The sequence below is a fragment of the Tachysurus vachellii genome, chromosome 26, assembly GCF_030014155.1.
Source record: "Tachysurus vachellii isolate PV-2020 chromosome 26, HZAU_Pvac_v1, whole genome shotgun sequence".
Taxonomy (NCBI): Eukaryota; Metazoa; Chordata; class Actinopteri; order Siluriformes; family Bagridae; genus Tachysurus; species Tachysurus vachellii.
The window spans coordinates 9965660-9993094 of record NC_083485.1 but is presented as its reverse complement, the minus strand read 5'-3'; the positions used below and the strand labels follow the sequence as shown (position 1 = coordinate 9993094).

The 27435-nt window shown below is 38.7% G+C and overlaps 1 protein-coding gene across 6 annotated transcripts in view; it reads right to left on the bottom strand.

Annotated features, from left to right (window-relative positions):
• Positions 1–27435, bottom strand: part of camkk1a (calcium/calmodulin-dependent protein kinase kinase 1, alpha a) — a 91722-nt gene that overhangs the window by 53567 nt on the left and 10720 nt on the right. For 4 of the 6 annotated variants that reach the window (XM_060863545.1, XM_060863548.1, XM_060863549.1 and 1 more), the window contains exon 2: positions 6179–6231. The gene's annotated coding sequence lies outside the window, so the exon portion shown is untranslated. Of the gene's footprint in view, positions 1–6178; positions 6317–20397; positions 20661–27435 lie in introns of those variants that run through there. The other 2 variants (XM_060863547.1, XM_060863546.1) reach the window with 2 other exon arrangements.

Genomic DNA, 27435 nt, shown 5'->3' with positions numbered 1-27435 from the left:
TTCCTCCCCGCCTCTGCACACCTGTCCCTTATGTCTGAATAATTATTTGTACTATTTAGTTGAGCCACGTTGCCTTGTGCAGCGCGGAATCCCCTGTTGTCTTCGTCTGGTTTTGTCTTTGTCCTGTTTCGTGGTTTTTATTTTAGTTAATAAATCTCTGTTTTTGTTTAGTTGTCCTGCATTTGGGCCCGTTTTTATCCCGTGTTCTGACAGAAGGATTCCGCCAGACCAGGACCCAGCAGGACAGCTGCAGCTTGGACCGGCTGATATTGGGAGCAATTTTTTTTTTTCTTATTGGATTTTTTTCCCTGGACTTCGCGGTTTTGGTGGCATCAGTCCGCATTTTTCCGGTGAGGGACGCCGCTCTGCATCCGATTTTTCCGCGGGGGGCGCTGCCTTACTTCCTGGTTGCGAGCCATGTCACCAGCCCGAGTTTTGTTTTGTTTTTTCAGTGTCCTGTGACATCGCCCCGCACCTGTCCGGTGGGGGGCGCCGCTTCACATTTGGTTTGGTTCGGGGGTTCGGCTGTTCGGCTGTGTCCCTCCTGTTCGGCTGTGGACGTCGCTCGGCCCTCCTGATCGGCTGTGGACGTCGCTCGGCCCTCCTGATCGGCTGTGGAGGTCGCTCGGCCCTCCTGATCGCTCAGCCACTCTGGCTGCGCCGCCGTGTGCCTTGCTCCCCCAACCTGCCTCGCCGTGTGCCTTGCTCCCCCCTCCCGGACCCGTCGGGACTGACAGATTGGCACGACGGGAGCCGCGCCTCGAGGGGGGGGTACTGTCAGGACTCTGCCTGGACTTTGGCCATGTGCCTTTTGTTTATGTTCCTTGTTCACGTGTCTGCCCCGCCCTTGTCTTTTCCCCTGTTGTCTTTGTCTGCTGTTGTCTTTGTCTTCGTCCTGTTTAGTGTTCCTTTATTTAATAAACCCTGTTTTTGTTAAGCATTTGGGTCCGTTTTTACCCCCGCGCTCGTGACAGAAAGGTGATGCATCAGTTTGGGTGGAGTTTTACAGCAAAGAAATGAGTTTACATTTTCATGTTCAAATTCGTATTTTATTGGTCACATACACAACCACACACTGGGCAAAGTGTCCTAAAAATATAATAAAAATACATGCATTCATTCATTTTCTACCGCTTATCCAAACTACCTCGGGTCACGGGGAGCCTGTGCCTATCTCAGGCGTCATCGGGCATCAAGGCAGGATACACCCTGGACGGAGTGCCAACCCTTCGCAGGGCACACACACACTCTCATTCACTCACGCAATCACACACTAGGGACAATTTTTCCAGAGATGCCAATCAACCTACCATGCATGTCTTTGGACCGGGGGAGGAAACCCCCGAGGCACGGGGAGAACATGCAAACTCCACACACACAAGGTGGAGGCGGGAATCGAACCCCGACCCTGGAGGTGTGAGGCGAATGTGCTAACCACTAAGCCACCGTGTCCCCCTAATAAAAATACAATAAAATGAAAATGAAAATGAAAATAGAATTTACCTGTATAGGTAGTAAAGGGACAACATATAAAATCGATTTTTAAAATTTATTAAAAAAAAATATATATATAAATATAATAAAAATCTTATGAATATAGATTTGTGTGTGTTCAGTATATGTTAAAGTACAGATGTTTTGTAGAGGGTTTGTTCAGTATATGTTAAAGTACAGATGTGCAGGGTTTGTTCAGTATATGTTAAAGTACAGATGTGCAGGGTTTGTTCAGTATATGTTAAAGTACAGATGTGCAGGGTTTGTTCAGTATATGTTAATGTACAGATGTGCAGGGTTTGTTCAGTATATGTTAAAGTACAGATGTGCAGGGTTTATTCAGTATATGTTAAAGTACAGATGTGCAGGGTTTGTTCAGTATATGTTAATGTACAGATGTGCATGGTTTGTTCAGTATATGTTAATGTACAGATGTGCAGGGTTTGTTCAGTATATGTTAAAGTACAGATGTGCAGGGTTTGTTCAGTATATGTTAAAGTACAGATGTGCAGGGTTTGTTCAGTATATGTTAAAGTACAGATGTGCAGGGTTTGTTCAGTACATGTTAAAGTACAGATGTGCAGGGTTTGTTCAGTACATGTTTAAGTACAGATGTGCAGGGTTTGTTCAGTATATGTTAAAGTACAGATGTGCAGTGTTTGTTCAGTATATGTTAAAGTACAGATGTGCAGGGTTTGTTCAGTACATGTTAAAGTACAGATGTGCAGGGTTTGTTCAGTACATGTTAAAGTACAGATGTGCAGGGTTTGTTCAGTATATGTTAAAATAGAAATGTTTTATGAAATGTCTGCATTTAAGACCCATTTTAGCTGTGCAACTCAAAAAAAAATCCTCATAGCTGATAGAATAGATTGGGTGTCCTTAGAGCTGCACGATTATTTCCCCAAAACATCCACCACCCCCACCCCGGGATTCACACATGGGAAATAAGAAATACAGCATGGCAGTGTGCTCTGACAAAACCAATGAGCTGGTTTCCAAGAGAGGCTCGGTTTCTTTAGTCGTATGGAAATGTTTCGGGTTCGCAACTTCAGACGTTGAACAAGCCAAAGCCTGCTGTAAAATTTGTATGAAGTTTGTGGCAACTAAAGGAAGCAGCACGACTAATTTATTCCAGCACCTCAAACAGAACCACGTTGTTGAATGGGAGGCGTGTGTGGCGCTGCAAGGTAAACAAGACAGCGGCAGCCCCAAAACACTGACTAAGAAGCAGGTAAACATAGCAGACACATTTTCCCACTGTATCCCATATGATAAGCAGGAGCCTCGATGGAAAGATATTACTGATGCTGTGGCATGTTACATCGCTAAAAACATTCTGATGGTATACACCGTTAAAAAGCCCAGGCACGTCTGACATACTGAAGTACTCTATATACTCATACTGTAATATACAAATATTTTTCAAACAATAATATTTAAACATTCAGTTAAACGTACACATGCTGTTTGCATATGATTTTTGATACACTCAGATTTTTGCAAAGAAAACAAAATAGCCAGCAATAATTACAACAGTTGAAAAATGTCTTCTTACGGAGCTACTAGGTCAATCCTGTTGTTCTACTGCTGGCTGGAGTCTTGTCGCCCGGTGGTCAGGGATTGATCTACATGGTCAGCCAGTGTCTCATGGGACTGTTGTGTATGAAGCCACCCGGAGACTGTCATGCCTTCTTTTGAACCAATGTTGTGTCAGTCAGCTGTATGTCTTTATCAGCAATCAGGTCTGTGCTGAACTCAGAGTTTACGATGACCCATTAGTTCCTCAGGAGCTCTTGGCTGCACTATTATAAACTGTTGTAGAAAGGACATTATTTAGATTTTTCACTGTAGAGTGTAACCCAAATGACTATGAGATTCCCTTCTGTGCCTGGTTCCTCTCAAGGTTTCTTCCTCATATCATCTCAGGGAGTTTTTCCCTTGTCGCCGTCACCGCCGGCTTGCTCAATAAGGATAGGGATAGATATACTGTATAGTATCATAAATTTTAAGTTAATCTTTTTTCAATTAATTTTAAACTTTAATTGTATATATTCATTTATTTATTTTTATCCTTATGTTTTATTATTTATTTATTTATTTATTTTTCTCTCTCTTCTGTTTCCATACTTCTGTAAAGCTGCTTTTAGACAAAGGGAAATTGTTAAAAGCGCTATACAAATAAATTGAATTGAATAGATAAAATGACACTAAATAGAACTTTAGTAGATTTATATTTTTACTTATTATATTTTAATGTACATTGTCCTTAATACTCTCTCTCCGGTGTTTATAACAATTTATAAATCATACCCTCCAGTGTCACCCAAATGAGGATGAGGTTCACTTTTGTGTCTGGTTCCTCTTAAGGTTTCTTCCTCTATCATCTAAGGGAGTTTTTCTTCACCACAGTTGCCTCAGTCACCTCAGGCTTGTTCATTAGGGACAAATACAAACTTTCTGTATTATGCTTCGTATGTTCTGTAAAGCTGCTTTGAGACAATGTCAAATACAAATAAATTTGAATTGAATTGAATAGTACGATGCATGTCATACTTTTATATACATCCTATTATTTATACTACTTTTTGCTTCAATAGCCAAGTTATTAGTTGAAGCCAAGTTGATATTCACAGCACAACCTCATAGGTTTCAAAAATTTGTTTTTTGGTGTTTTTATTTTTTTCAAAAGGCATGAAGGCTTATACAAGAGCTCAGCGAATTAATATTTTCCAAACTGAATGTGAAAATGAACTTTTATGTTAAAATAATAATGTGCAGGAGGACTTTTTTTTGTACTTTCTGAGGTAATTTCTGTGATTAAAGTAATTATTTATTCCATGTCATGTTTGACTTGGATCTCAGAATCCAGCACAGCCTACAAACATGGCCCCTGATGACTACAACAAAGTCCCTGAGGACTACAACACCAGAGGTCTCTCAGGTTCACATTCGGCAGACTACTGATTACACACACCTAAACTCAGTCACCTTCAGTACTACGCTAGTACACACTCTGAATGAAATATACGCGCTCAGAATGAAATGTAAACTCTTGATACTGGATTGAAAAGGAAAAAAAAACTCAAAGTGTATATAATCAGAATAAAGCTAATAAGAGATATTTGTTGACATTAAGGTTTATCAGGAGCGCAAACACAAAAGGGTTTATAAATCTGGCTAAGCAGCCACTTTATCATTATCAGGACTCGTTGGTGATGCTAATACACAATAAAAGATCTGAATAGTGTCAAGAGATACAAAGAATTTCAGAGATCTTGCTACTAATGAGACCAGATCCACTAGCAAGAAATGTAAAAATTCGTAATTATTACTCAGTTTTGATAAAGTAATATGAAAGCAAATTTTGGTGTGCAAAAGTTGTATTTCTCTTATTGTTTTTCCTCAAGTCAGCAGCACCAGTGCTTCTCTGACCGGCTCTTACAGAGGGCTTCAAATCCAATAACATGGGCTTAGTATCTAATACTAAAGGGATCATGTTCAGGGAACAGCAAGTGATATAACCATCAGTTCCTGAATTATTGCCACTCTTGTTTAAAAAAATATTATTGACATTATTATTATTATTATTATTATTATTATTATTATTATTATTATTATTATTATTATTATATAATTCACACACATATGTAATGCTATTTTGTATGACCCTTATTTTTATTCCTTCTTTGCATTTCCTTTGCCTTTTATTTACTTTCCATTTTTACTCAGAGTCTATTTGGGTTTTTTAACTCGTAATCATTGCATTTTTTTTTTTGAAAGAGCTTTAAATAAATGAAACTTATTCGATTCTGCTCGTTTTACAAAAAAAGTGCCTCATTGACTCTCTTTCATAAAAAAGGATTAAAGAGCCATGCTGCTGTGTATGTTGGAATAACTGTGTGCAGGTCAGCTGCAAAATTACTGACCACAGAACTCCAGATAATTATGCTAGTGCTTGGATGGAAGATAAAGCGTTCTTCTTGTATGTGTTTGAAATAGAAGTTTGGCATGAAGTTGTAGACGAATTGTAGATTGGAGACTCGATTTCTGCCTAAGAGGATTCAGGCATTTTTTAGACATGAAGCTATATCTTTTTTTTTATACATTTATATAGTCATTGCCTGTTATATTTCATTTGTATTCATTTTTCCTTTAATCTGTTATTTATATCTTCCATGTTTTTTCGTTAAATATTTCTAGCCTGTGTAGCACCAGCATTCTAGCATTACATTAGTTAACTTTGTTTAGGGGTGCCAATAATTACAACATGGCTTTGTTGAGGTCTTTCTTTCTTTAAAAAAAATTGATTTAAATGAAAGGTTACATTAATCGAATTAACAACAAAGACAGCTGCCTTTGACCGAGGGTGCCAATATTTTCGGAGCCGACTGTAAACCAATAGAAAAGAAGCATATGGATGGGTCTAGTTAATTACTCTCAAAGCACACAGTGCTTGGGCTAAATGAGTGCGAGGCAGGGATAATTAGCATGCGCGTATGTTCGGCAAACAGCATGAAACTGAAACAAGACGCTACCCACACCATCCAAAATCAAATCAGCCATTCTGCCCACACAGGATGTGCTTTCTATGCACTTTTAAGCTGTTATATAATAATGCCATGTCATTTTCCAAAACAGTGGAAGCACATTTAGAATTAGAAACAGATTTAAGTGGACTCACCTCACACCGAAGTCATCTGGATCTACCTCGTCACTCTAAAACTGAAGAAACACCTGAGAACATGAGAACATGAGAAGATTAGAGCTGTACACAGGATTTGTTAGTCTAAACTATACGAGGAAGTGCTTTTGCTCAAACAAAGATTCAACATCCTGATTCCGGCTTGTTACTTCCTTCTGTGAAGTGATCCTATGACAAAACCATCCAGTTTAAGCTTTTGACCTCTTGTATTTGCATGATTATATACTTACTTATATATTTACTGCTGCTACATGACCGGTTGACTGGATAACTGCATACATGTGCAGGTGTATAGGCGTGAGTCAAATGTCTCAGTGTGGTTACAGTAAATAAAAAGCACTCAAGCATTACTTGACCAATCAGATTAGTGGACTGGAACTAAAAATGGATGGAGAGTATATAAGATATTATACTACTGATGATTGTATAGGTGTGTATTATTTTCTGTAGCATATGCTGTAATCGCACACGATTCGCATCAAGAGATCGATATTACATGTTTACCAGATTTGTTACTTTCGGTCCTTGAAAGTTTAACTCCGAAAGTTTAACAACTGTATCGTATATTTTATTGTTTTCAATCCTTATTGTCTTATAAGAGCGAACAAACTACAAACCCACATTCACTATAAATCTGCTTAGATATCTGGTCACTATAGTGCAACTGTGTGTCATACAGTATTGAAATATATAACGCATTTCATTCTCTGCTTGTTTATCATGGAGAATTTTTGTGACATTGACGCTCGGACTAAAGCGACATCGTCATGCTCTCAATAATATCCCAACATATGGCTAGGAGATAATCAACAATAATTATAACAATATTATTACGTAAAACATTGTAATTATCAATTGTTGGTTTTCTTGTTTGAGTTGTTAGAAGTAGCTCTGTAAGCTCACTAGTTCTCTTTTCACATTTTAAGGATTAGCATTGACGCTGCCGATATCCTAGCGCACTGTTTCACAGACTAGCACTATTCCACTATATAATCTGTGGTCAGATGTGGTCTTCTGGTGGTCCAGTTCCACCAATGGATGGAGCAGAGTAGAGCTGAGGTACTGTCCACAGGAAAAATAATCTGGTATGAATGACCTTTAGTAATAGAAGCTTCAATAGCTTGTGTTTATCAAGCAGAGACTAATATGTCCTCTTAAACCGCAGACCAGTCTGTTTTTCAGCACACTTGCTAATACAGTAAGACATAGGAACCATTTAACAAAATGTCAAGTAGTCCTCACAAGAGCAAGTCATCTCTGAGGACTTGGCAGAACCATCAAATTTCATCAAAGACATCTACACATGGCACTTAGACATGGCTCAATAGCATGTCCATCATTTATTATTCGCAATGATGTTTACTGAGGAGAAACTAATAACACATCTAAAGCTGTGCAAGACTTAAAATGCATTTGTACCATAAAGGCTAAATGTTTTTCTAGCATTGGATCATGGGTTCAATTCTTGGGCAGGGAACCAACCAAGCCACTAAAAGTTTAACTCTCAGTGACGGTCCCAACCCGAATAAAGGGAAGTCTGCATAAAACTTTTGGATGGTTTGGATGATCCGCTGTGACGAGCACGACCCGGGAGCAGTCAAAGAACAACAACATATTTATACCCAAAAAAATCAATCAATTGAATAAAAACTAAACTTTTCCACGGTTTTCCAGAGCGTCTCACTCAGTTCCCCTGAGACTTTACTTGCTGTTTGATGAAGCTGTTTTTACCTTTATAACATTGCCGGTTAAGGATGCAACAGTATTGCAGTATAAATATAACCGCTATACTCAACAACCAGGCCACTACAGCAGTGCATTTCAGATTTGTTTTTTGTTTTTTTTGGGTTTTTTTGGGTTTATTTTTTTTTTTTTTTGACAGAAATCTTTATGGCTTAGTACAGAACAAAATAAACACTTTCATAATATTTCATAACAAAATTATTATTATTATTATTATTATTATTATTATTACTATTATTATGGATCGCATTGCTTAGCAAAAATTGGAGTATTTTATTTTAACACATAATTAATCCTACTGTCCAAGAGCAATCCATTTTAGTGAAGGGTTTATCTAAAGATTTTCTAAAAAAAAAACTATACCTAGAACTATGGCTGAGCGATATGGCTGAAAACTGTATCACGATATCAGTGTTTCAAATTTGATTTATAATTATTTATTTATTTCATTGATAATTATTGATATTTTTTATGACCCATTTAAAATAAGGACCAAGAGAAAAATATATTACATTTAAACATTTTTATTTTAAACTTAACCTTCTTGATCTGATCATAATCCCCTCAGTTATTGAGACAGAAATGTCAACAACCAGGAAAACTCAATTAATTAAAATGTAAACATAAGTCTAAAGTCAAAATGAACACTTAATAATTATCTCTTAACATTTAAGGTGCAAAATGAAAGAAAATGTAAGAAATGTAATAAAGTGTTATGTACATAAAGTGTAATAAAAATGTACATAAAGTGTAATAAAATGTGAAAAAATAAAAATAAAATAATTTAATTTTTTAAATAAAAAAGTATTAAATATAAACATAGAGAAACCTGAGAATTTAGTGCAAGTTTACTAGGTGCTAGGAAGTTCACTAGATGTTCACCTTCTGGTGACTACGGTGAGATTTATAATATCCAAAAAACTGCCATACTGGCAAGTTGACTTTTCCTCTTTTATTTACAATTTCCTCGCTCGCTGTGGCTCATTTTCTGCTCATCAGTCGCCGGATACTGAAGAGGAATCCAGCAGACCGGCACGAGACAACGATATGGCACAACCAAAATGATACTGTTACATGATTGGCTGTTAGCATGTCACTCCCTACGTTGCTAGGTTACCAGAGAGTGGGTGCCTTTGTTAATGCAACCAAACTTGCTTCGCAACCTCTGTTTTCTTCTGACGAAGAATAAAAAATATCGAACGTTTTATCGAGCACATTTTTTATTGATATCGATCACGTGTCTATTGCGATACATATCGTTATCTTTTTATTGCCCAGCCCTACCTAGAACTCCAACTTCCTCCGAAAAATCTTCCCTATAAATTTCCATCTCTCTAAGTTTCCTGTCACAAAGCTTTTGTACTCCACTAAAACCCACAAAATCCAATCTCCTTATTAACACCTATGCCCATATGTCTGCAGTGGCAGGGCCTGGATTCTACACAACATGCCAAGCAGATATGACCACACATGAGTGAGCTGCCTAAAAGGACTTGGCAGTCATACTGTGTGCAGACTCTATCATACCTAACAGACCACCATCTCTTTTTAAGTTAACTGAGTATTTTCTGAGCTAAAACAAGTAAATTATAAACTACCGCAAAAAGTTCTGTCTTATACTGAAACATGTTAGAAACAAGTTGCCATTTATATTGATATTTAAAAGGCAGAGAGTTAACTGCCAGCGCTATATTAATAACATACTCAACACATCATTTTTAATCTGCTGGACTAGACGAATTCCCCCAAATCTCTAGATAATCTGATTGCATTAGATGCATTAGGTAATGAACTAAAACTGTTACAACTTTACTGCCTAAGCACTAGAGTTAAAAAAACCTAGCTCAGGTAGATCTGGAAGGACTTCTGTTGCATCCCAATGCCGTTTGAGCCCAGAAAACTACCAAAAATGCAGGTCTAGGACATGTTTTCTTTATCTTTTTGTCTCAGAGTTCCTCCATCTGCCCACATTACTGTTTTTACACTCACTTTACACATGCTGAAGCCTACAAAACCAAAAACAGGCCCTTACCCACCTCGAAACAATCCAGCCTTTACACCTTGACTCGTCCCACCATTCCACAAGAAGACATGCATGAGGACTCTTCTCTCTTCAGGCAGGTGATGTAACGACGCTAAGTCACAGTCCGTATTCAACCGAAGACCAATCATTTTTTAAATAAACCCTAATTTTAAAAAAAGGAAAAAAAGAAAACGGGGTACTGTTTCCGCTGCTGTACGAACTAGTCTCATGCCGAACTCCTCTCTAAACAGGGTTTTAGCTCAATGGTATTCTTAGACCCTGACCTATTTGCACTAGCATGAGGATAGGTTTCGCTGGAGACTACAAAGCACTTACGTAAGATGATTTAGATAAGGACGTCTGCCAAATGCTGTAAACGTGAATATAGTCTGGGTGTCACTGAGACCATTTTTAAGTGTTTTTAACATATAGACTGCATTACCGCAAACCACATCTAAGTGGATTCTCTTTTCTATTTGTCAGATACAATTTTCCCAAAATTTGGCAGTCAGGGATTTCACAAAAACTGGAAAAATGGTTCCCAAGGTAACACAATCTTAGGTCTTATACATTGCTACCATCACTCTTGGTTTGCTCATAATGTTATTTGAAATACATAAAACTCCAGCGTCAGACTTCCATCCCTTCTTAGAGTTATACAACCAAACACATTATCACCCACGAACACCCTCACTCAAACAACTCCAAACATTTTCCATAGAACTACAAGTAGCTGGAAGATGTTTGGTACACTTCCGAACAGGAAGGACTGGGTTCCAGGCTTCTGAACTGCATCCAAGGTGGAATTTCGACATGGAAGTCGTTCAACCTTAAAACCGCAAAGTGTTCTGGCATCTGTCTGCTATTCTTACAGTTTAATCCCTAAAATACCTTCACTCAGTGGCTTTTCAAAATAGTTCTAGGACAGAAAGAAACATTACGTTTCAAACCGCATTAGTGTCGAAGGCTTTCACACGACTGTGAAAGCATTTTCCCCGAGGAAGACTGAATATCATTTGCGGATTCTGAATGGATGAAAGAGATGATGATGAAAGTGGCTGCTCCAGGTATTTCAGTCTCATTTGCCTCAGTCATGCAAGACAGGAATATAATACGTGAACCAGCGGCTCGTCTGGTAGGTTCGGAGTGTTCCTCTGAATACGTCTTTCACTTTTAATTCCAGTCACTGAGTGGAAGTGACAGGTTTTGGGAACAGGATCAAAAAAGAAGCATAAAAAATAAATCAATGAGAATTTCAAAAAGTAGGGTCAACGTTAAAGGTTTTACAGTGTGACTTAAAAAGTGCTGCGATTGTGAAAGGGAGGAAAAGAGAGAAGCAGAATAAAGGATAGAGGGAGAAAAAAATGAGAGAAAAATAGTTATAAAAAAAAAAATAATATTAGAATTATGGACCTCAATCAAAGGCTTTAGCACTTAGGACTTTCTCAACCTAATCTCTATCTCAGGGATCTCCAGGGCTTGTGACACTACATGGGGTCGCTTGGGTTACAAACGGCACCATGAGGGAAACCCGTGTCCTAAATGATGTATGCATTTACACTATGCGCTGTACCGTAGCGTAAGAATTTTCGCACTAACGGTTTTATTAACCAGAATGATCAGGCCAGTCTATCAGAAGGCAGCATGAACACATGCATCACACACACAACCTTGTCTACTGACATAGAAGGAAACCAGAGAACCCAGAAGAAACCCATGTTTCCAGATGTTCCCAGTAACCAGATCTCATGCAGCTTTGAGGCAGCAACACTTCATACTGTACCAACATGAAAAGTTCAAGATCTGAATTACTGTATTTTCCGGACTATAAGCCGCAACTTTTTTCCCACGCTTTCAATTTTTTTTTTCAAAAGAACACATTGTGTGACGTGACGTGCTCAGTTTTTTGCCGCATGAAGCTTTCATTAGACCAATGAAATTGCCGAACGGGTTAACTCCGACACCGATGGAGATGACTTCAGTGGTTTCAGTGCACTGAACAACTGACAAAAATATCAAACCACATGAAGACATTCATGGTATATACGGTATATAACGATATCGGAGAGAAAAAGAATTAAAAAGCTGAACAAAAACACTTAGATAAAAAACAATATGTAAAGAATTTTAAAAAATAATACAAATTCATACGAAGAAATATTAACCAGTCAAAATTTAAGAATGTTAAAAATTCAGTATGGAATTTTCTCATCCAATCAGCTGCTTCCATTCAAGTTTGTAATTCTTAATTTGAATTTATATAGTGACTTAATTAATCATGTAAAAGGACAAAGGACTGTATAGATTTAAAGCTTTAGAACACTACAAAGATGTGTTTCCCATAAACATTTATTGAATTAAACAAACAGGCTTCACAAAGACAGGCCCAGTTCTTTTGTCTCTGCGTAACACACACACACACACACACACACACACACACACACACACACACACACACACACAGCTCACATAGTGTAGGCAGATAACAGTTATTATCAACTCAGCATTGTCTTTAATAAAAGTAAGATCCTTTTATTTCCTCTACAATACTTACTTCTTTCACTCTTTTACAAATACAGCACAAGAAACCAAGGTAACCTGACTTCATGATACGGCAATGTACAAACCAGCATGGTGTGTCAGACACACACACACACACACACACACACACACACAGAGCAGAGAGTGCAGGGAGGACGGGAGCTGCTGAGGACTGTGTGAGCGTCTAAAGCCGAGGAAACCCAGAAGGAGTGGATTAGCTCGGTTAATGACTACACCAATGACACAGTCACCCCACACATATGCACACACTCCAAATGCCATGCCAGTGTGTGTTACAGTACACAGTGCATCAACAGTGGCTCAATTTCAACACCATAATAAGACCAGGTTTAATAGGATTCGTCTGTAGCTGAAACCTTCCGCAATTACGGTTTAATACGTGACCATGAGCCATGAAATCATCGGGTCACTGAGTCATATTGTGGTCAGGGGTTATATTGTTCTGCTCTGGCAAATATCTCTCGCACTCGTACGGGTTGGTTAAGTTACAGTTACCGGTTCAAGAAAGGCTAATTAACTCGATATTTTGTGGTCTCCAAAAGCAGATGAAAGCCAGTGGATTTATTTACAAAAATCTACTTCATAATTAATCCACCTTGTTTTGGCACAGCGCTGCCTCCCATACATACTAAACCCCTGGAGACTTTCAGTTCTGCTCCATTTTAATAGACTGTGAGGAAGCATAATGAAGCGGGTCGTATACTTTCCCCAGCACGGTTAATACATGTGTGTCTTTAATTGAATCCTACGAATTCAATATCTGACGATGCAGCTTCTCTTAACGTCTAACGCCAAATCCAAGCCTTATTACAAGCATCAAACCGCAAGCAGTATGACGAGTTCATCCCGCAGGGACGTATAACCGATCGGTATCCCGCCCTTACTGGGGTCAACTGGAAACCAGGCACGTAGATGATCAAGGCCAAATCCAGAGCTTACCTTTCCCCAGGGCTGGCAATGGAGGGATTAGAGAAGGAAGAACAAGATAGAGAGATAGAGTGTATTATTACACAGAGTGTGCAGTGCAGTGCAGTCCATGTCACATGTGTTCACAAATGCATGTTGATCTACTATGAGTTAAGGAGATCTATTAATTTTACAAACAAAACATTTTGTCGAGTCGCAGAAAGGCACAAAAGGGATGAAGTGCACTGGTGTAAGAGAAATGAACAGGTGGAGATTTTCAAAAGTGAAGCAAAGTCTAACATCAGATCGAAGATAGTGTTTCTAGAGACAGCCATAGTGTCTCCTGCCTCAAAGCATCCTGGTCAATAAGACCTTCAGGTCAAAACCAATCACTGTCCTCTCCCCTAACTCCCTTTCCTTTTCTTTTCTTTCCTTTCTTTTCCTTTCTATATCTCTATTCGTCCATCATTTTACATGATACCCATATTTGGGTATTTATTTATAGGTCAGAATGTCTTTAATCTTTTTCTAAGTGCACCATATCTTTTTACGTATTAGACCCTCGTATTAGAGGTCAGCTTAACCAAGCCAAACAGTCAGTCATAAACGCATAGATAACAAGCAAAGATGATAGGGGATAAAGTTATTATCATTCTAGAGAGCACCTTGGGTTTTTTTAAGTAACATGCAGTTAAGAGTGACCCATAAATGATGAATGGTGGAATTTGAGGGCAGCCCCGAGGGAGACTGGACTTCAGCCAACTCTTTACTGTGTCAGCTATAAAAAGCAACCCAGAGAGGGGGATCCGTATCATGCACAAACAGGCGCTCTGTGCCTCACTAAAAATGCTTAGCCTTTTTAGTCAGCAGACACTGAGCCAGCGTTATAGAGTAATATTTGCTTACAGCTTAACTTATTTAGTTAAGTTATAGTTTCTGGATGATACGCAAAATTAAAATCGCATGAGGAAGCTGAAATCCTACCGTGCTTTTCATTGTCGTCTTGCTCGGCTCCACGTCCCGACTTTCCGATTTCATTTTCTTATTCAGAACAATCAGAATTTAAAAAAGAGAGAAAAAAAAAAACAAAATGTGGTCAAATCTGCTTTCCTGTTCAAGCCCCAGCGAGCCAAAACTCCATAACTGCTTTCCTAATGAGATTATAGACGGTTTTATAGCTAACAATATGCAGTAATGCATACATACATATCATCGCTGTCGGGCGGAAACCTCGTATGTCCAGATTTGGTCAATTTCATATTTTTTCACATATCGATGCTATTGGTCAGTCCCCACGTGGGTCTGTTATTTTTACAAGTTATTAACCAATCTAAAGTCTTGAAAATAGCTTGAGCGCAAATCTCATAACTCCATTGGACACTTCAACTGTCCACCTCTTCCTCACTCCGCGGGAGAGATTCGCTGCATATTTCTCCTTAATAAGAGTCACAACGAATCAACTGAGTCTTCTGAGGTAAATGTCTTCAAAACACTGTGCTCAAAGAAAAATAAATCTTGACCCCCGCTAGTTCTGGTGCTCGTCTGAAGACAGGAATTTAGCGCAAGACAATCCACTGCAACGCGGACTAAACCCTGTGCACTGCAGATGAGGTACGGCGTTTTTTTCATTTCCTGAAAAATAACGGCTTTGGAGATATGAGGATTCCGCCCTACAGCGACGATATATAAATGTTTCTTGAAAAACGCAAGATTTGGCCTCCCATCCAGACAAAAACACCATTTTGAACGTCGGACGTCATGCCGTCACCCTGCAGATGCTCAGTGCAGTTTTAATTTCCTTTTGTTTTATTATTACTTGAGTGTTGAGGCGGCAGAATCTGATAACTCTCTGCACTTCTCCTGAATCCTCTGCTCTGGGAGTACAAACTGTACAGAAATCACAGATCCTGGATAAGAATACTTTGCGTTCAAGTGTAATCGTAAGCAGTTGTTCCATTCACCATCAGGGGAATCCTTGGGAACGTTAGTCAACGTTAGTGTTTTTCTTCACAGGCATTTAAGCCGTTTTTAAATGGTAAAAATATATATTCAAAAATCTATACACACCTGGATGAGGCTTATATAAAGTTTAAAATTATATATAATTTACGCTCTCACAATTTCCAGGTGTTCTACTTTTCTTCCGCATGTCTGACGTGTTTCATTCAATTCGGTTGAAATTTACAACTCAAATCTGAATTTTACTGCTCACATACGCAAAGCTACAAACTGCAATGTGCAGCGAAATATATATATATTTTTTTTTTTTATTAAAAAAAACAAAATATAAAAGAAAAAAGAGATTTAAATAATGAAAAAATGAAAATACAACAAATAAAATAATGTGATACGATAAAATACAAAATAAAAAAAAGAAAAAGTGGAAATTGCTGTTCAAAGCAGAGTAGCAAAAGGAATAAAGTGGCATTAGCTGTAGTTTAGGAAAAAGAAAAATTAAATAGAAAAAAATAGCAGATTTTAAAATAAAAAATGCAGCATGAAAAAAGTTCTTACAGTTATTTATAAAATGCAGTGGAACAAAAAGCTAAAATAAATAACTAAATGAGTAAACAAACAAGCAAATAAACAAATAAATAAATATATATTTAATCTATAGCTGCAAAAGTAAATCTAAAGGGTATAAGTGTGTTGAAAGTATATATATATATATATATACGTATATATATATATATATATATATATATATATATATATATATATATATATATATATATATATATACGTATATATATATACGTATATATATACGTATATATATATACGTATATATATATATATATATATATATATATATATATATATATATATATATTCATATTTATATTTATACTTTCAACATATAAAATGAGAACAGGACAAATCATTTCTGAACACTCTACAAGTCTATAATATCCAGGCGAGATTCTCGTCTGAAGAAAGAAATATGTCCGTATGGGTAAACAAATGTTGAGGTAACACTTGCTGAAAAAAATAAGCAAAGTGAAGTTAGGTAATAGTTATATTATATTAAGTCAAATAGGAATGTGCTGGAATGTGATATTTGGTGAAGAAATAGAGTTTCAGGATGTTAGTCAGTCAGTCTTCACCTGAAGTACAGTGTACGCTGGCTCTAATTGGTTAATCCACCCGTGTCCTTGCAAACCCTACGTCCAAGCTCAATCTTAAACCATGATGTGTGAGAGTTTGTGGGCAAGCAGTCCAAGCACAAGCACTTCACAGAAAAGGGGATTTTAATGAGCTTGCTTATGCCCTGACACAGGCAAGGATCACAGAGGATTCTCAGGTGTCTATATGACTGCCTGCCAGTGTGAGCAAAGACCTGAAAGCCTCTCTGCTCGCACACACACATTAACAGTGGGGTTTGGGAAACATTTTTTACATTATACACTAAGATTGAATATAGGATAATTACTGCAATGCAAGGCATCTAACGACTGCTTTGTACATTTCATACATTTTTTGTTCTGCTCACTAATTAATTATGACTTTGAATCTCAACTACAGCACAACCCCATTGAAGTTAATGAGCCTCGGAGTCTGGTTGTATAATCCAAAATGGATTCTTTTGAGACGTCTATTCGCAGCTCTTAATAGGATCTTGAATTGTCTCCCAACTGCTTTTCAAAAAAAGGCTTCCGTTGTCCACCTACACAAAGAAAACTGTGATGAAATTAACAGGGATAAAGTAATAAGTGGCGCCGGACTGAACCACGATGTTCCTGAGCTGTGTGTGTGGGTGTTTGTGTGTTGCTGTGTGTGTTTAGCCGTTTCGTTGGGTGATCAAATTCTCTAAAGCTGGCGTAATTGTGTCATCCTCCGTTCCAGCAAATCCAATTAAGAGGAAATGGTGGCATGTAAAGAGAAGCAATGGGAAGTCAAAACTGCCCCAGCAAGTGGGGTGTGTATGCAGGTATCCACAAGCATAGGAATATTTGCCTGTTTTGAACTTAAGAGGACATTCTTTCCATTAAAAAAAGAAAGCTTGAACTGAATTAATTCCATAACATAATTCCAGTTACATAATTCCATTCTAAGCAAATAGTAAATATAAATAGGGTATATATCATAAATATATGTACAAATAAATAAAAAAGTAGGTAGATAATAGTACAAAAAACATTACTGGATATTCTGTATCTGTATTTGGATCAAATCAGTTTGCTCGATACATTTCCGGGTTTATCTGAGTGACTAAAATTTCACTTCCTGTTCGGGCAACACTACAGTATTGTAAATGTGTTTGGAGAAAAGCTCTGTCAAGTTTGGAAGCTGCAGGACCTAAAGCTAGCTGTCCAGCCAAACTCATTAACCAAGATGAGTAAAATGTGTGAAGAACAAGAAGCAAAGGACTTCTGACGGGCTCAGGAAAGTGGGTAAGAACCCAATGGCGAATATAACAGACCTTTAGAAACCCACAGAGAAGAAAGAACCTGCAAGAAAGGCAACCATCTCACAAATGCTCCATCAAGTAGGACTTACAAGGGTTCCTACAAGGGTAGGAACTTAAATGAGTCTTAAATGAGAGGGAAAAGATTCCCTGGCCTGATGCAATTTTTTTTTTGTGGAGGTTAAACTCCAAAAGACACCCAGACATTGCTGATCACCCAGGAAATTTCATCCCTACAGTGTAGCATGGTGGTGGCAGCATCATGCTATGAGGTTGTTTCTCAACAACAAAGACAAGGAGATTTGAGATAAGGAGGAATGCATCCAAATACATAAAGGTCTTTGTAGAAAACTTGACAAGCTTAGACTGGGGCAAAGGTTCATTTTTCAGCACAACACTGACCCAAAGCTTTCAGCCAAGTCAACACTGGAGTGGCTTCAAAGTGGATTCGGTGTCAGAATGTCCTTAAGTGCCCCAGCCAAAGCCTTGACCTGGACCCTGTTGGACATCTGTGAATATGGCAGTTCATAGACTCTCCCCATTCAATCTGACTGAGCTTCAGGTGGTCTGCCAGAAGACATTAGAGAAACGGCCCAAAACCGAATGTGTGCCAAAGCTTGTATAGACTAAACAAAGAAAACACAAAAGATGCACTTAGCTAATTACTTTATTGAGTCAAATAGAAATGTGCTGAAATCACAATAATTTCATTTTCTAATGGTTACTAATATCACAATATTGTACTGGAAGTTCTATTTATTTCACTGAATTTACAAGTAAGGGGGTCACGGTGGCTTAGTGGTTAGCACGTTCGCCTCACACCTCCAGGGTCGGGGTTCGATTCCCGCCTCTGCCTTGTGTGTGTGGAGTTTGCATGTTCTCCCCGTGCCTCGGGGGTTTCCTCCGGGTACTCCGGTTTCCTCCCCCGGTCCAAAGACATGCATGGTAGGTTGATTGGCAACTCTGGAAAATTGTCCGTAGTGTGTGATTGCGTGAGTGAATGAGAGTGTGTGTGTGAAACCCTGCGATGGGTTGGCACTCCATCCAGGGTGTATCCTGCCTTGATGCCCGATGACGCCTAAGATAGGCACAGGCTCCCCGTGACCCGAGGTAGTTCGGATAAGCGGTAGAAAGAGAGTGAGTGAGTGAGAGAGTGAATTTACAAGTTTTTGGCCTGAACGTAACTGTAATCTAACTCTGAGTATGTTGAGACATGGAGCCTAACTAATGATTCACACATAACAAATGTCAAGAACATTAGCCAATATCCTGCAAGCATCCTTCCAAAATAACAACAAAAATAACACCAGAAGCAAAACGAATTTCCTACGATGCCGATCCACCGATTCGTCTCTGCGTCCCGTTCCTGCCAACCGAAGCAGGCCAGTTCCAGTAGATCGACCATGATGTACTTTAATAACCCTTTTCTAATTGCCTAATTAAATCTTGTGCACGATGCCAGAGTTACACACAGCAGACATCTGGCATGGAGCTGAAAACTACAGCGGCTTCTGTGATTAAGACCTAGTTTAAAAATCCAAATGGGCATTCGTGCTTATTGAACATCTCGCTTCTAGTCATGGGGAAAATCTCCAGACGAACTAAACCATCGCCTGAGATTTCATACCCCTTTATATCAGGCGCACACGTCAATGACATTTCATAACTTGGATTTCTGCAAATATTAATCAAACTAGAAAGAGTCTATAAACAACTGCCTCAGCTCTGGCCTAATTCTGAAAAAAAGTCTGCTTCAGAAACCTTGAATGAAATTAGTATTGATTTACTGAGACTGTATTTCATGGGCAATGCACTAAGAAATCCCAGGCTTGAAAGCTATTTGATTTTTATGTGTATTTGGAAACTAGCTGTGAGGTAGCTGTAACCCGCTATCCACCTTAAAATCTAATGAGTCTAATTACAGTGATGAAGATTAGCTTCGATCTTATACAGTCATAAGTCGGCTCACAAAACTCTTACAATATTAACAATAATATTTCATAATTCTCCTACGCGATTTATTTGTTACATTTGAAATGTTAAAGCTTTTAAAAATTAGCTCATATAAAGAGCGCTGCTCTTGGCATCCGTCCTTTATAAATAAAATAAATAAATAATAATAAATAAGCGGCCACAATTTATTACCATGGAAACGCTTTCCTTACTTGTGCCCGGGCAAACATTTTCCGCTGGATGAGGAAGCATTCCATCACGAGGCACAAACACACACACACACACAAACACACACACACACATTGGCAGATTGTTCAGAGAGGAAACCAGAGAACGCAGAAGAAACTGCCACTGGGAGAACTGGGATAATGTGCATGTAAAGTTTATTTTAGAGTTTATTATCAGAACTTTGCTATATTTTATTCGATTTATTATATCGCTTGTATATACACAAACGGATGTATAATAGTATGTATAATATGATATTAAAAAAAAAATGCCACGTTATTATTTAATAATTTAAGAAGAATGCGTATTTGATTAGAAAATAATAATTAAAATAATAATAATGATAAAAAAAGAGACGATACTCTGTGCTGTTACCTGTTAGTTATGGTGGAGATAATTGTCTTATTAGCAGCTTTTACGTGTCCTTTCTCTTTGTCCCCTTCATGCCAAGGCAGTTATTTATATAGACGCTGTCATCAGTAATGTGTTATGAGTCCATATTAGACGCTCAAGCCAGTTAAGTGTGTGTGAGCCTTCTGGTTTCCCCGGGTTTGCCATAAAAGGATTGGAGTCACCAGTTTAGCTTTCACAGAACAGCCATTTCAGAGCTTAGCCAAGCTTTACAAAATGATCAGTCTGCTGTCTTTGAGCTCTGTAGACACATTTCATGTCACCGAGGTCTAAACAAGCTTCAGCTGATAACAGGAAGGAAGGAAATCTGCTCATTATGCATGGTCCGTTTCCTCCAGTGCTCTGTAAACTTTCTCTCAAACCAAGCGGCAAAAAAAAAACAACAAAAAAAAAACTTTCTCTCAAACCAAACTGGCAGCCTTCTGTTGATGAACTGGCAAAAAAAAAAAAGATTCTTCGATTAGCCCATGAGAAAACGGCACCATCTGCGACCCAGAATCCTCACTGGGGACAGCCTGCTGCTACATCTGCAGGTCTGCGTCAAAGTTTAAAGACGAGAGCCAAAGCAGCAAGGCTTTCCTCAAAGGAAAATGTTTGTTGTTTGTTCAAAGCGCCTGGCTAAATGTGTTTGTAGGGGGCTCACCATCTGCACGGAATTGAATTACGTTCAAGATCGAGGGTTTCATGGCTGTTTGTTTCCAAATGCCGCACTCTGAAGATCATCTTAATTAGCTGGCGAAAAACCCTCACACTCGTCTGAGCTTCCTCCGTGTCATCTAGCCTTCACACACACACACACACACACACACACACACACACACAGATTGCTGGAAAGGATCATCGCTGTAATCTCATAATCAACTTTGTTCCATTGGAAGTCAGCGAGTATAAATGGCCGTGACACAGCAACAAAAAAACTCTAAGTAATGAAGGCTCACTTTTCCGTCTTGCCATTAAATGTACAGAACTGACAGGAAGTGGGAGTGAGTGGGCTCTCAATGAGAGGCTTAAGTTTCTCGATCACTCACACACAAAATTCGGTTCTCTGGGACTCTGAGTCAGCGCAATAAAAGCAGAAGTAATGCATATTAATCTGTGTAATGAACGGGATCTTGAGTGATGTCCAAGATTCTGTTTGCATTGATTTTTTTTTGTTGCATTAAACGTCTTCCAAATGAAAGTGAAATAGTTTGTTTTTATTTTTTAATAGGATTCCTGCATTACATTTGCTGCATTTGGCAGACGCCCTTATGCAGAGCGACTATATCTTATTCATACAGCTGAGCAATTAAGGGCTAAGGGCCTTGCTCAGAGGCCAAGGGGTGGCAGCTTGGTGGCCCTGGGCTTCAAACTCACAACCTTCAGATCAGTAGTCCAAAACTTAGCCATTTGTACCTGTTTATTCTGGTGCCAGAGCGATTTATGCTGCACTCATGTAAAACTCAGAATGTCCCATCTTCAAAAATAAATAAATAAATAAATAAATAAATAAATAAATAAATAAATAACGCCACTTCTTTGTGCCATAGTTCTTTGATTCTAAATGACTTGTACACTAGTACCTGCTTTAGATCGATCAATACACACACTGTTTTCCTTTATTCTAGAAATCAGTAACACAGACTACACATAGCACTGATTTGGAAAAAGAGAATACGGTTTCGTCATCACAGCTCACTGTTAAGATTAAGAAAAGACGAACGTCGGTGCATCAGGACGCGTTTTTCACTCTGCAGCTCGAGGCACGGAGAATGAAAACGAAACAATTCCCACTACCGTGTTAAACAGAGTGACTTAAGGGCAGTTTTATTCTTTAGCACTGTATTCTGTCCAGCTTTCTTTCCTCCTCATCTTCTAAACAGATCTAATCAGATCAGCTTCTAATACCTGCAATTTACGTAGATGCTAACACCAGACCCTTTGGGAGTGTTTATGACATTGTTAGAGCTAAAAATTCCTGATTTTGCTGCAGTATATTTCCAACTTTTTAAAGAATACTAGGGTTAGGGTACGGTAACGGCCACCAGTAAAGACACACACACACACACACACACACACACACGCACACACACATAAATAACGACTTTCTCTGATAGCTCTACTGTTATCACAACACATCTTGGCACTAATCTACGGAAACCCACAAAAAGTCTTGAAGAGAATGTAATGGGACTCCAGCATAATGTCTGGCATTTGCAGTCTCCAGTAATCCTGTGCTGCGTTTCTCATTAACAAGACTGTGAACAACACTGGAAACTGGTGACTAAAAAAAAAAAAAAGCTTGGTTGTTTTTCAGAGCGAACAGTGAAACCTGACCTTTATCCCTTACGCTTGAGATGGCTGAAAAACTTTCTCCTATTAAATGCAGTGTAACTGTGCTAATAATGTCCCCTGGTGATGTCAGCATGGGATAAACTATAACTATAATCATTAAGCAAAGCAGAATATTTCAATATAAATCATATTTAACGTGTTTTAAGGTGAAGTTTAAGACGACAGATGAAATAAGATAAGGATACGGACTGTAAGATCACCACCATATCTGCAGGACCTTGTTTCACACCTCATAATTCTGTTGGTTTCAGTAACACAAGGCAGTGAATATATAAGGGACCAAATGACTTTGGGACTCGAGAGGCGTCTGTGCAAGAGTGGATAAGAAGTAACGGCTCGGGCTAGTCGGGAGACCTCTTTTGGCCGTCTTTTCTCCATGTGACAGATTTGCAGACTGGGCATTTGGGCTGAGACTCATACATGAGCCATCTGTCACTTGATTTCTGTCACCTGTTAAAGAAAATAACATTAAATATATAATGAGAGGAAGAAAGAAATGGCTTTCTGAATTCCTGAATCACACAGCACAGCCGCTTAATGCCTCGCAAAGACGAAATATCCTCCGCAAAAGGAAGGGCAGAGAAATTAAACCGTGCCAATCCAGACATTTGTTGTACTGGGTAGGAAAAGCGAGTTAAGCTCGGAAATAAAGACGTTAAAGCTTTTTCCTTTCTCCATACAGGCTCGGAAACAGACGAAAGGTTCCCCAGGATCTTGCTGAGGATTTCCAACATGGATTGCGGCTAAGCACATCTCTGGCAGTGAAAGTCCTTTAGGGGAGTTTTAACCCCCATCTGCTAGAGCGATAGTGTTCATGCAAAGTCCAGGGTCTGTGATGACTAATGCGACGTTCACATATATAGTGACTTGCAGCCACAAAGCTAGCAGAGGTCATTCATTTTCAGTGAGTTGTTGAGTTACGGTGACATGAGTGACAGCCAGCGCTAGCGACTAGATGTGGGCGTGTCCAGCCATGCAACAAAGTTGAACTTTATGCAAATCTGTGCAATAGAGCGCACATGATCCGCGGCAAAGAGCAAACACTGCTTCTCATATGACATGATGCATATATCCATTGGTGAATTTTATATACAAACACCTTACACAGCATTTCTCCCTTCGGAACGTTTTGTTTTAAAGGCAAGAAAACCGATTTGCTAAACGTTGTTACTATGGCAACCAGTAGTAGGAACTGCATTAACTTTACCTGTTTGACATCTGCTGTATTAACACTGCTGTGCTCCTTAATCCAAACAGTAACACACCGTGAAACACAACTAACAGTGTTGCTGTCTTTTAATGCCTCAATAAATAAATAAATTTTTTTAAATTATTTAAAAAATAATAATAATAATAATAATAAATAAATAAATAACAATGCAAAATAATGAATTCAAAGAAATTATGTATTAAAAGAAATTATGTAAATATGTAAATATAATGTAAATATATTTTATATTTGTTGTTACTTTTTAATTATTACTTTTTAATTATTTCATTATTAAATTTATACCAACAAAACACACTTTCTTAAATAAAAATAATGACACAAATGATCGGTTCTTAACGGACTCGAAAAGCTGAAAGTTAACAATTATTAACAATCATTTCTTCCCAATACACAAATATCCTTGTGTTCGAGAAGAAAACGAAAGTAAACATATTTTCTTTCCTGAGAATCTCACTAACATTCTAGTCTTGTGCACGCATCCCTTTTACACTGTAAAATATTCGTATAAGAGATTTATTTCTTTTTTTTTGATACAGAACTATATACATCTATCCAACAGATTCCGCATAGCAGGACGTGCTCTGTGTAAGGAAATCACCTTCAACTAGCGAGGTTTTAAATATCTTTAAATCCTGTTTTTACCTCAGACTTGAAAGAATCTCCTGTATCGCTGTTCACTAGCCAGCACATGCACATGTAGTTTCTATCATTACAATGTAATACTGACCAAATTACAGCTAATACGTTTTTGCTGTGTTTATTTCTGGTCCTGACTTCAGTTCTGTGATCTTGTTAGCATCTTATTAACCCTGCTAATGCTAGAGACTTGCGGTTAGAGCTTAGTTGTAACCTGGTCGTAGTATTTGCTTTCCACTGAAATTATATAATTCATATGTACTATGCTGAGTGTGTGTGCCCTGCGATGGGTTGGCACTCCGTCCAGAGTGTATCCTGCCTTGATGCCCAATGACGCCATATCTAACCATGTCCACTTCTTTATCATGAGTCAGGGAAAGTTAGGGGTCACGGTAAAGCAAACATATACTGCACCTTGTCCAAAGAAAACATTAGCCTAGGCAAGATTATATAAAGAAAATAACAATGACTTGATGTGAGCTAATAAACTTGAGTTTTTTTTGGCTAAGTTTTACATTTGATGAGTTTTTCCAGACTCCAACACAACACCTGAACTTAGTCTTACATTATTTCCAGGAGGCTGATATTGATATACACTTGCTAGTCTGAAAGAATCTGATATTTATCAAATCAAAACCAAAGTGCAGAATTCTCACAATGTCGTGTTTGATACAGTAAGTGCCATGATTCAGATCACGCCTACAGCATTTCACATACAGCTTAAAAGTGCACACTGGCTTGCTGTCACTGTATGTGTCCACTTGTTTATCCTGTCAATGTGTTCCCCCGCAATGCTTCTCTCTTCTGGCCGTCTCCTTGATGTTTCCATGAATTTCGTGTTAGACAAGTAAAAGTCTTTCTGACGGTGAAGCCCTAATCTTGTTAGCTAAATGGACAAACTCTACATCAGCGCTCGGAGCTTACAAGGAGGATTTGCTGCAAAACGACTGTAGCGCATTGCGTAGATGTGACACAGCTGTTCTTTATGTGAATAACGCATGGTGCAGGAGGGGTGTATTAGAGTCGCCTCAGAAATCGATAGCGCTACGCTAAAAACAGAAATGTCTTTGGTGCGTTGCTAAAGAGTTAAGTCCAAGGTCTAGGTGACGATGATGTACCAGTAATAAGAAATGGAAGATGAAGATGAAGAAGATGATGAAGAAGATCATGTTAGAATGTTTAATGCCCCATTCAGGTTGCTTTTTATTAACAAATGTATTCTTTACTGGCTTTTCTTTATTGGTTGTAAGTTTGCAGTTTTGGGCTCGTCTCGAGATGGAGCTCCTGCTCACGTGTTTGTGTTCATATACAAGAATTCCTTCCTAACTGCAGCTTAATTGCACAAATCCTTCTGTAAAACTATCGCACATGACTTTTGCATCAGCACACATTTTTGTGTGCACTGCGTTTTTGTTTTTTAATATCGACGCTTCAACAGTGGTAGCTCAAGTGGTTAAGGCTCTGGGTTGTTGATCAGAAGGTCAGGGATCAAGCCCCAGGACTGCTAAACTGCCCCTGTCAGGCCCCTAAGGCCATTAACTCCTTCTGCACCAGGAGCCCTGTATCATGGCTGACCTTGGGATAAAGCAAGAGAAGAAAAAAATGACGGAGTGCTGGAAAGCATGTGTGATGAAAAATAAAGGCTTCTTCTTCTTCAAGAGCAAACAAACTGCTTTTCCGAATGCAGGTCATGTCATCACTCTTGTATGAACCTGCACAGACACCAGACACCCCTTTTGCGTCTCGCTCACGGTGAAGCGTCTGTTTCACAAAGGTCAGCTAATTACAGGGTTTCTGTACTGTACAAGTTTATTTATACACATCAGTAACCACAATGACCCTTTCCCTGGAACCCCCCTTAAAAGTAAAAACAAGAAGGAGTGTGAGTAAAGTGTGATAAACTTAAAGCTGGACTCGAGCAGGAAGTCTTTACTGTAATTAGGGCCCGAGCACCGAATGGTGCGAAGCCCTATTGTTTTTGCCCGGGAGTATTATTTATTTATTTATTTTTTTATTTTTTTATTTTTCCCCACACATTGGCCAATTGGGGTCCCTTAACATGCTCGAAAACTCTTGAAATTTGGCACACTAAATTGCGAAGGGATTTTTGATATCTCGAACGGTGCTGCCATGGCGAGGCGACTAATTTATGGCGAATTCAGAGAAACAGGAAGTGTCTTCTATCTAAGGCATGCGGTAAACTTTTAAATACTCCTCCTAGGGGATTCATGCAATTGAGACCAGACTTGGCCACCATGACACAGAGATATTGGAGATGCGAAATTGGGAACGGATTTTTGATATCTCAAACACTGTTGCCATGGCATCGTGTCAAAGTTTACTTTATTTCAGGCATATTTAAGGCTTTTGGCTTGCTTAGATTAACTTGAAATTTGACACATACATCACATTTGTCGGCTGTTAAGTGTGGACGAAAAGGTCAGACAAAGGTGTGTCTCCTAAGTGGCTCACTAGCGCCCCCGTTTGTCTGAAATGTGGGGTTTCATTTACCTACAGTCCCCAAATGGGTCAGTAACAACATAAAATAGTCCACTGATATTTACCCACTTGATGCACTTGCCCACCGTGCATTGTTTTCTGGAAGGCACCGTATAGCGATAAAAAAACGTGCGAGGGCCCGTCATCGCTGCTTGCAGCTATATTTTATAATGAAACTCAACTCCAGACGGCGTTTATTAAGCTTTATGAGCTCTGAAGTCTTTAGTTATACGATAGAAAATGTATAATAAAATGTTGGAGGCCTGATCAAAAGGTTGTGAGTTCAAATCTCAGGACCACTA